The sequence below is a fragment of the Aegilops tauschii genome, chromosome 5 (assembly GCF_002575655.3).
Source record: "Aegilops tauschii subsp. strangulata cultivar AL8/78 chromosome 5, Aet v6.0, whole genome shotgun sequence".
NCBI classification, from domain to species: domain Eukaryota; kingdom Viridiplantae; phylum Streptophyta; class Magnoliopsida; order Poales; family Poaceae; genus Aegilops; species Aegilops tauschii.
Genome location: NC_053039.3, coordinates 311,476,835 through 311,488,363, shown reverse-complemented (window position 1 = coordinate 311,488,363; position 11,529 = coordinate 311,476,835). Strand labels below are relative to the sequence as shown.

At 49.6% G+C, this 11,529-nt stretch overlaps 1 pseudogene; it reads right to left on the bottom strand.

The window, feature by feature from the left end:
• Positions 1–7,008: 7,008 nt before the first annotated feature.
• On the bottom strand, positions 7,009–10,003 carry LOC109780080 (probable jasmonic acid carboxyl methyltransferase 2; annotated as a pseudogene).
• Between the last annotated feature and the right edge of the window lie 1,526 nt (positions 10,004–11,529).

Genomic DNA, 11,529 nt, shown 5'->3' with positions numbered 1-11,529 from the left:
TATACCGGCAGACTTGTTATTTTGATGCCATGGCTTCGCTTGCACTGGAAGTTCAATTCTTCTTTTCTATGCTCAACTGGGATGACTGTTCTGGCTGCTTATTGGGGGCAGTAAAAGTGTCAACGTGCTTCTCAATCTGTTATCAGTCACTACTATTAGGGCCAGCTAGAATAAGAACTTGTCACTACTAGAGAGGATATTTGTTTAGACCAGCAGAACTGTTATTTGACATGGTTAAATTTTAGTGGCTCTTCCAGTTGAGCATAGCAACAGAATATTAATCGAACTTCCAGCATTTTTTTACCATAATTCCAGTACATTAGTAGCATTACCACAAACACCATGGGCTTTACTGAATAAGAACAATAAATTGGAGTGTTCAAATATTGTCATGGATCACACAGTGAATATTACAGTGCGTCAAACCGTCAATTATCACCAAGACTAACTACGTGCTATTAGTAAGGAGCTACATGAACAAACAACACAATTGTTATCTTTCCGTGAGAAAAGAGAGCTCTATTGACTACTAAGAATAAGTGTTACAATCACAAGCAGTCTGAGCACTTAGTTTCAGTTCTGTTTCTGCTGTTATCCTCCCTCCAATCTCTTGTAAGTTTTTGTTTTGTGTTTCATTCCTAATCTCCTGATCGAATAGAATCTTTGGAAACAAATAACACGTTACGACTGTTTTGCCACAAAAAAGAGAGTAAGTGTTACAATCTCGAGCAGTTAACTGACCAGCATAACTTAACCTTTGAAGAAGTCAAACATCACAGTGTTTTGTACATGTAATTAGCTAGTTGACTCAGTTCTTGGGCAGCAGCATTTGCCAATGGATATAAATGACAGTTCATTCAAAACTGCTTGTGCCGTATGAAAGTTGACATGCATCATTGCCACCTTTTGAAATGTCAAGATGCACTATTATCTCTTGAGGCGGGTATAACAGGTCAGCACTCTACATACCAAGCATAAAGATCGAAGGAAATTAATTGTTCTCATCAAATAAGGTGTACCTTAGAAAAACCCAACAAGTAGAAAAACAGCAGTTACCTGGTCATGCCTTCCCAAGTGATGCGACGAGCGTAGCTCACAGGCTCCATTGCCGGGACAAAGAAACAAAGCTAGCGGAGGAATGCCCATAGATGCGCCCAGACTTGAAGAACTCAGAGAGGGAGGCGCTGGTACATCACAGATTAAAGACCCTGTACATTGCCTTAAGAACTCCAACTTGCAAACCACGTTACATTTGCATTATACCTACTTGAATATCCTCCTGGAACCCTCCCATGAACCAACAGACCTGCTCAACCTCTTAAGAGGTAGTAACAGGGTACAAAGCCTTAGAGACGGGTGTGTTCGGCTCGACGCCTGGACACTACCATCCATCTATCTTTCTCACGGAGCAGTGTGTCAACGACATGTCCATCCAACTCGGATCCCCACAAGGCCATGTTGCCAAGCAATAGAACTTCTTGCACAAGACAACCTATCAGTGTGACTTGCACAAGCAGTTGGAAAGTGTATTATGATTGCCTTGATTGTCTCTGTTACAACAGGAGTATACATAGAGAGGGAGAGAGAGTCCCGAGATGTTAGGCACGCAGGCCATGCGGGAGAGCTCAGATCCTACATTCTAGGATCGTTACAAGGCGTGACAATACAGCGTTACAAGTGTACAAAGTTTACAACTCAACACCCCCCTTCAGCCGGAACTCCGTTTGGCAGGATGTTCAGGCTGGATCGAAACTCGGTGAAGACTGACGAGGGCAGGCCCTTGGTAAAGATGTCGGCATATTGCGAGCTGGATGGGACATGCAAGACACGTACTTCGCCAAGAGCCACTCGATCCCGAACAAAGTGCAAGTCAATCTCAATATGCTTTGTCCGTTGATGCTGAACCGGATTGCTCGCAAGGTAGGAAGCACTAATGTTGTCGCAATACACCACGGCGGCACGAGTGGGTGGTACCTTGAGCTCATGCAGAAGTTGCCGCAACCAACAAGTTTCAGCCACACAATTGGCAACACCACGATACTCAGCCTCGGCACTGGAGCGGGAGATAGTGGGTTGCCTCTTGGATGACCAGGAGATGAGGTTGGCTCCAAGGAACACACAAAACCCGGAGGTGGACTTGCGCGTGTCCGGACACCCGGCCCAATCAGCATCAGTGTATGCAATGAGGTCTTTGGAGGGAGACCGGAAGAGCTGGAGTCCATAATGGGATGTACCCTGTAAGTAGCGGAGAATGCGCTTCACAAGCTGCCAATGGATGTCGCGTGGAGCATGCATGAAGAGGCAAGCCTGTTGGACGGCATAAGTAATGTCCGGGCGCGTGAGGGTGAGGTATTGGAGAGCTCCGGTGATGCTACGATAGTGGGTAGGGTTAGAGAGCAAAGCACCATCATGCGAGGACAGTTTAGAGCTGGTGTCAACCGGGGTGGATACGGGTTTGCAGGAGAGCATATTGGCGCGCGCGAGAAGCTCGAGGGTGTATTGTTGTTGGCAAAGGAAGAGACCGGTTGGGGTGGTGGTGACATTGATGCCTAGGAAATGATGCAAGGCACCGAGATCAGTCATGGCAAACTCTCGCTTCAGAGAGGAGATGATGTGGGTGAGTGTGTGTGGTGAGCTTGCGGTGAGAATGATGTCATCCACATAAACTAGGAGATATGCAAGAGAGTTACCATGATGGAGGATGAATAGGGAGGTGTCACTCTTGGATGCCCGAAAACCAAGAGAGACGAGGAAGGCTTGAAAGCGCAAGAACCACGTCTAAGGAGCCTGTTTGAGGCCATAGAGTGACTTGTTGAGAAGACACACATGATCCGGCTTGGAGGAGTCCACAAAACCGGCCGGTTGCGAGCAATACACTGTTTCATTGAGCTCACCATGGAGAAAGGCATTCTTGACGTCAAGTTGATGAATGGGCCATGAGTGAGAGGTGGCAAGACTCAATACCACCCGAATAGTTGCTGGCTTGACCACTGGACTGAATGTCTCACCATAGTCCACACCCTCTTGTTGTGTAAAGCCACGTACGACCCACCGAGTCTTGTACCGTGCCAAAGACCCGTCCGTGTTGAACTTGTGCCGAAAGATCCACTTGCCCGTAACCACATTCGCACCTGTAGGCTTAGGCACCAAAGACCAAGTGAAGTTGTTCATTAATGCATTATACTCATCTAACATTGCGTGACGCCAATGGGGATCCTTAAGGGCGGATTTATACGTGGGAGGAATAGGTGAGATGGGTGAGGAGGCGTCGGCAAAGAAGAGACATTTGGGCATTAAGTAGCCAGTTTTAGCACGGGTGGTCATTTGGTGTGAATTCTCGGGTGGCTGTATCGGAACTGCATGGGGTGGAAGGGGTGGCGTGGGCGTACGAGGTGAGGGGGGATCCGAGGCGGATTCTGTGGGACCGGGCGAGCCAGTGGGCTGCGGACTGGGCGCGTGGGCGGGCGAAAGGACCGAGGTAGATCCGGCGGGACCAGGCGAGGTGGGCGCACGGGTGGGCGAGCGATCCGATAGCGACGGGGTGGAACTAGTCGAATCGGGCGCAGGGGTGGGCGCGCGATGCGAGGGCGTTGCGGCGGGCCCGGGCGAGGCTGGTGCGCCGGTGGGCGCGTGATCCGAGATGGATCCGCGCGCGGGGGACGCAGCAGCGGGTGCGGGGTGGCCGTTGGGGGGTTAGCGGGCGACGTGGTAGGAGGTGGTTGGTGGGGGGCGGAAGCTGGTGGAGGTGGGGGTCCAGGTGGGGTAGGTGGCGTCGATCCCGGTGGGAAGATTGGGCTGGGCGGCTGGGTTGCATGGGGATTGATTGTGGACGTGGGGAAGGTGTGGTCTGGTGTGTGGCTGGCGTAGGGGAAGATGGTTTCGTCGAAAACAACATGGCGTGAGACGATCACACGGCGTGTGGCAAGGTCAAAGCACCTGTACCCCTTGTGTTCGAGGGCATAACCAAGGAAGACGTAGCGGGAAGAGCGGGGGGGGGGGGGGGGCGAGTTTATTAAGCATGGTGGCGTATTGGTTTGGAAAACAGAGGCAACCGAAGACTCGTAGGTGGTCGTATGTGGGGGGGACGCCGTAGAGGAGAGAATGAGGTGTATGCGGCGCAATGACCCGGGAGGGACGCCGGTTTAGGAGGTAGGTAGCCGTGTGAATAGCTTCGACCCAAAAGGGGGCGTGAGGTTAGCTTGGAGAAGAAGTGTGCGCATGACGTCGTTTGTGGTACGAATCATACGTTCGGCTTTACCATTTTGAGGAGAGGTATGGGGGCACGAGAAGCGGTAGGCAATGCCGTTGGAGGAGAAGAAGGTGCAAAGGGATGAGTTGATGAATTCACCACCATTGTCACACTGCATGCTCTTGATGATCACGTTAAATTGTGTATGCACAAACGTAAAGAAGCGTTGGAGGACGGTGGACGTGTCAGATTTGTTGCCAAGAGGAAATGTCCACCAGAAATGCGTAAAATCATCAAGCACCACAAGATAGTATTGGAAACCAGAGAAGCTAACAACAGGTGATGTCCACAAATCACAATGTATTAAATCAAAGGGAGCATATGTTCTACTAAAGGAAGATGAAAAAGGTAAACGGGGTTGGCGTCCAAGTTGACATGCATTACAAGGGGAGTGAGGAGCCTTATTACAATCGGGAAGAAACTGGTTTGCGATAGAAGAAAATGTGTGTGCGCCGGGATGCCCAAGGCGACGATGCCACAAGTCCGAGGAGGTGGCGGCGAGGAGAGCGGACGCCGGCGCCGGTTTATTGCCAACGAAGGGGTAGAGATCGCCGTGGCTAACGGAGATCATGAGAACTCGTCGAGTGTGAAGATCCTTCACAAGAAAACCACACGGGTAAAATTCAATAGAGCAAGAATTGTCTTTAGTGAATTTACGAACGGATATGAGACTAGTGACTACGTTGGGAGAAACAAGAACGTCAGTAAGGCGAAAGTCGTGAGGAGAGAGGGTGGCAGAGCCGGTGGCAGTGACGGGAAGAGAATGCCCATTACCGACAACAATGCTAGAAGGTAAATGCGAAAATGAAGAACTTAACGAGGTCAGGTTACCTTGGGTGCCCGTCACGTGCGAAGACGCGCCGCTGTCGAGGTACCACTCGGGGGCGGGCGGCGTGGCGTAGCCGTCGTTGCTGAAAGCGGCGTTGAGCATGGCGAAGTGATCCCACGACGGCTGCGGTGCCTGATAGTACGGAGTGGGCGTGAAGGTAGAGTACGCCTGAGCATGAGCACTGGGGCGGGGTCCAAGAACACCGGCGGCGTTCGGCGGGATCCAGCCAGAGCGGGGCGTCGGGAGAGCCATCCCGTACGGGGCGAAATACCCCGTGAAGGGAGAGAACGGAGGGGCCTGCTGACCGCGCCCGGACTGGTCACCGCGCCCACAGCCACGACCGCGCCCGCGCCCGCGCCCACGGTCACCACCGTCGCCAGAACAGTCACCACGCCCGCGGCCAGATGAGGTGGGCGGCGGATGGTGGGCGTCGGGGGCGCGATCATGGGAGCGGTCGGCCGCGCGATCGCCCTAGCCGCGACCACCAGAGGAGCCGGCCGAGGAACCGCCGCCCGAAGAGCTGCCGCCCGTCATGGCGAACGCGGAGGCGCCTTCCTCCGCCGCGCACTGTGCCTGCGACTCCTCCGCAAGGACAACACGAGAGAGGACGGTGTCGAAGGGAAGGCCCTGGTCGCCGAGGACGACGCGGATGGTGTCGAGCCGCTTGTCGAGGCCGTGAAGAAACTGCATGGTGAGATCCACCTCGGTGACGGCGTGGTCGATGTCAGCGAGGGCGTCGGTGAGGAGTTTGAGACGGCGGGCGTACTCCGACACCGAGAGATCACCCTGCTTGAGATTGCGGTATTGGCGATTGAGGATCATGAAGCGGGCGTCGCGATTGGCGAGGAAGAAAGCTTTGATCTTATGCCAGAGCACGTAGGTGGTGGTGGCGCCGACAACGTGGTCGCACATGGTGTCCGAGAGAGTGGCATAGATCCACAGAACGATATGGGCATCGAGCTCAAGGTATTGGGACGGAGCATTGGGAGGTGGAGGGTGGTCGAGAAGGTACGAGACGCCGTAGCGAACCAGGACCATCAGGAAGAAAGTCTTCCACTTATGATAATTGTGATCGGCAGGGTGGAGGAGGTACTTAATGTGGTTTGTGATGTGATCACGGAAAATCGGATGAGGAGCGGTGGGGGCCGGCGAGGGCGCAGGGGAGGAGCCGGCGGTGGTGAAGAGGGGGGCAAACTGTGAGGCCGTGGCGGGGAAGGAGCCGCTGAAGAGGGTGGGGGACGTGCCGAAGACGAAGGGAGGGGTGGTCGGGGCAGTGGCCGGGGAGGTGCCGGCGGCAGGTGCCGAGGAGGAAGAGGAGAGGGTGCCCGGCGACGTGACCAAGCTCGTGGCGGCCATGGAGAGGGTCCTGGCGACTGATACCAAGTTGGAAAGTGTATTATGATTGCCTTGATTGTCTCTGTTACAACAGGAGTATACATAGAGAGGGAGAGAGAGTCCCGAGATGTTAGGCACGCAGGCCATGCGGGAGAGCTCAGATCCTATATCTAGGATCGTTACAAGGCGTGACAATACAACGTTACAAGTGTACAAAGTTTACAACTCAACACAAGCGACTCCGCCATGAGGGTACGCCGCATTTCATCGAACTGGTGGCGGGCAGTCGAGCCGATCCAAGTCCTACTTCCAGTCCTCCTTTTGCTTTTGTTTTTAGCAATCTTTTGCCATTCAAACTTGTGAGTGTATTTAGCTTATGTTCATATTGGTTTAGCTTAGCCCAGACCAAGTGCACCTAGACCTAGATCGACTTCTGTGAATTTCTAGATCTTTCTGTGATAAGAACATTCACTAAAGTAGGAGCATCACATAATTTATATGGATCATACGGCAAGTAGTACTAGTAGGGACCATCGGTACTTTGATCTACCGTCTTCTTCAATCTCATTGCAGTTACTAAAACAGATACAAGACACAAACTCAGGCAGAATTTGCATGCGCAATACATCACAATGTTTTATAGGCCTAGCTAGCTGAGCAAGTTGGTGGGCAACAACATTCTGCTAATCTATATAAATGATAGTTCATTCTTAATCTCTTGAGCGTCGATGAATATCTTCACAGAACACCATACAGGATGTAGTTTACACAATGAAGTTGGCACACATTGTCACCTCAAATAAAGCAATAAACCTAACCAAATGTGGTGTGCTATAAAGTACTCCCTCCGTCCCATAATGTAAGATGTTTTTTGACACTACACTAGTGTCAAAAAACGTCTTACATTATGGGACGGAGGGAGTACCTGATAATCATGCCTTTACAAGGGATACAGCCAGCATAGCTCGTGGATTTCTAGCACGCTCGTCTTGCATGCTGCCCTCGAGGCTCCAGCGCCGCTCCGCGATCCTCACAAATTCATCCATGACCTCTCCAAAATGCTCGACTATTATCGGCTCAAATATGGCTCTCAGATAATTCACAAACGAGCTTGGGATGAAGAGCATGCTGTCCATATCAGTTGTAGCGTCATATACCCGCATATCCCTGATGGAAAAGGAGCCCTCGTCTTGGATGATCTCCCTCAGCTCTTCACCCGAGGGTCCATACACCGGCACATAGAAAGAATCAAACTTCGCTTTGTCGATCACACCCTGTCAACCATACCATAAGATCGGGAGTTCAGATACTCACACGTTCATTCGAGAATGATAAAATGCAATACTAGAAAAAAATGTACCTCTAAGGCCATGACACTTAGAATCTGAACTAGAGTTTCCCAAAGGTGAAAGAATTTGGAGGCTTTTACATTAGAAGGCCGCCCTACAAGGGAAACAACCATTCGGCCTCCTGGGACCAATTCTTTGGCTCTCAGCTCCAGGAAAAGTATGAAATCTTTCCTGAACTGACGTGCATAAGCCTCATAGGGAGTCTTTCACGCCTAGCATGCTCATCCATGTCGTACGCAGGGATCTGGTTCATCGTCAGATCTTCGGGAGCCTGCGAGGATAAGGTTTCTTTTACAAAATCAACAAGTAGTGCAATGGATAGATCCATTGAAGGGTGATAAATTCACACCATGGAGAGCCAATGCAAGCTGTTGGACGAGCAGACAAGATGCAAGGAGTCACTAGTGAAGAGCCTCTCGTAAAATGACCCCGGTGCTACACCGGTCACAACAACAAGCTTGTTGTTATTTTGACGGAGCGTGACCAGGCTCTTCACCACCGTGTTGAAGTCATTGTCAGGAAGATCATTGAGGAGCACACACACTTCGGGTGGTGGTTGCTGGAACTGAAGGCAATGGTTGATGATGGCCTTGACGGCAGTCGATACCAGTGCTAGCGCATTTGGGCCATAAGAGCAGCCCAAGTCCGCAATCAGCATCTTTTCGGGGAACAAGGTGCTTCTGCTGCCGCACAAGTCAATGATGGCCGCTTCTATCAGGGGCTTCATCCTGTTCTGCTGAGAGTTCTACAATCGAGTTATAATTCTTCAGAAAATCGAGTCTAATATAGCTAAGTGTTATGATTTTTTAACTTCCCTGATTCTTCTTTTAAATGTCAATAACATAGGCTATATTGTGAACAAGTACTTGACGAAACAGTTTTGAAAAGCCAAGTGTCAAGAACAGATCAACATGCCACAGAAACAGTATTAGTGAACTAATCGAGAGGGGACTATACCTGGATACTGGAGTTGTGTGCATAGCTTGTTTCCCCTTGTCCTTGATTCATATGCACCATCTGTTTGGAGGCTATGGCTTTACTTGGAGCAAGGCTAAACACCAGATCTTGGATGTGAAGGAATCAAATTAGGATGACAACGCTGAAAAAGTACCGGAAGTTCAATACTTCTTCCGTCTATGATCAACGGGGATGTCGTTTCTGGGCTTCTGGCTGTTTATCAGCAGCAATAGTAGGGCCAGCATGCTTTCTTATTTTCTATCTTCGGACCAGACAATGGAAAGGCTGAAAGGTTGGTCAAATTCAGATCCGGATATAATACTAAAAACCTGTCACTCGCAGATTAGATTAGCAGACTTGTTCTTCTGATCGGGTTACATTGTTTAGCATAGGATCCAGTGGAAATAATAAAATTAACAACTTGTCACTAGCAGAGGCATTATTATTTCTAGATTAGCAGACTTGTTATTCTGATCTGGTTAAATTGTTCAGCATGGGATCCAATGGGAGAAGAGAAACATTTCAGACATTTTAAAGCAGCACAGAAGCAACCTTTTCTTTTGGAGTGGCGTAGATTTTTCATTTTATTTACAGTGACTGTGCACTTGAATTTATATTTAGTGCTAATGCTGCTATACAATATTTGAAATTGCCACTGGACACAAGCAATTCTACAACTAATCCATATACATCAAGCAGCAAGATAATGAACTACCATTCAGCCTTCAAATAGTGATGCATCAGAAGTGAAAAATAAATGGCAGAATATCATGACAAAACTTAGAAGCTTTTTGATATTTTTCACATAATTATCATATGAAAATTAGATTTACAACCTAAAAACTTCAACGTCAAGCTTAATTCCATTGTGAGATAAAGAAAAGGACAAAGAATATTTCAGTCGACACTCCCTACCTGGGCATTTGGTCGAGCACCTTGCGAGCAGCGCCCAACAAACGTTCACCCAATAGTACCCGAGGCAAGAGTGCGGCCTCGTAGGTGGGCGCTTTCGCCTTGACGTGGCCCTCTATCCTCATACTTTCTCCTGGAAAACGGCGCAGAGGACCCGAGGCCATATCGCACGCGCAGCAGAACTTCTTTGAGCGCCATCGTAGTGTCTCGCCGGAGGACCTCCACGGCTCCACCGTGTCCATGTGAAGGGGAAGGGTGGGGGAAGGGGTGGGATGTGTACACGGAGACAGCCTGCCTGAGGAGGGAACCAATGCGGCATTTCGTCGAACTGAGCGGCGGAGCGAAGACCAAAGTGTGTCCTACTTCCGGTTCTTCATTTATCATTTAAAGGTCTCGAACTTTCTTACCAGCAATTTAGCTTCAGAGCATCACCAACTGTTTCCCTTTCAGTAAGGAAAGTTTTGTTTGTGGATTTGTTTAGGACACATCTCTAAGCTGATGCTCACTCTGTTTGTGGTTTATTTTTTTTCTAGTTTTATTTTATTTTTTATTGTTGCATTATATATTTGTGGGAGCTTAAATATGACATCCTTAAAAAACATCTAGATGTGAATTAGACAAACTATTTATTTAATGTTAGACAATTAGGCAAAAGAATGCTCGAATAGTTTCCGTAAAAGCCAAAAATATAAGGGTCCCACTATGAATCAACACAACTCCTCGTCATCTAGGAAGAGATGGCCCATCCTCTAAACATTCCCGTAAAACTGTCACATCAATGCGCCGTCGCCGGAATCCGCCGCGCTGCTGCTGGACTTATTGCGACACCGTCGCCGGACCTGGCGACAGTGTCATCGCCGCCGACCGTCCTGATGCCGCCACACACCACTGCAGCCAACGCTGATCATCGTTGTCGCATCGCTTGCCCGTCGGCTCGCCACAGACCGCCGATGTCACGCCGCCCACCCGCAAGCCCGACCACCGCAATCCGCTGTCCGCGGCCGCCGAAGCCCGCCGTCACCAAATACCATTTTTAAGGAAAGATTTTTAGACGAACTGCAAAAGAGGCTCACATGTCAACCTCCCCAAGATTATATGGACACGACATAACATTTACCATGTTTAGAGAGAGTTTTTTACGCAAACTGTTGGTCATGCTCTAACACCCGGTTTGATAGCGTTTGGGCAGAAAATGGGACATGATGAGAGTAAGGGTGATACGTCTCCAACGTATCTATAATTTATGAAGTATTCATGTTGTTATATTATCATTCTTAAATGTTTTACAATCATTTTATAGCAACTTTATATTATTTTTGAAGACTAACCTATTGACATAGTGCCCAGTGTCAGTTGCTGTTTTTTGCTTGTTGTTTTACTTCGCAGAATATCAGTACCAAACGGAGTCCAAACGCAGTGAAACATTTTGGAGATTTTTTCTATACCAGAAGACACCCTGTGGGCCAAAGAAGTACTAGAGGGGAGGCCCGAGGTGGGCACAACCCACATGGGCGCGCCAGGAGGCCAGGCGCGCCCAGGGGGGTTGTGCCCCCCTCGATGACCTCCCTCACCGCCTCTTCGCCCTATAAATTTCCAAATATTCAGAAAACCCTAGGGTAGTCGATAGATCAGAAGTTCTGCCCCGCAAGCCTCTGTAGCCACGAAAACCAATCTAGACCCCGTTCCGGCACTTCGCTGGAGGGGAAATCATCAGCGGTGGCCATCTTCATCATCCCTATGGCCACCTTGATGAGGAGGGAGTAGTCCACCCTCGGGGCTGAGGGTTTGTACTAGTAGCTATGTGTTTAATCTCTCTCTCTCTCTCGTGTTCTTGATGACACGATCTTGATGTATCGCAGGCTTTGTTAATATAGTTGGATCATATGGTGTTTCTCCCT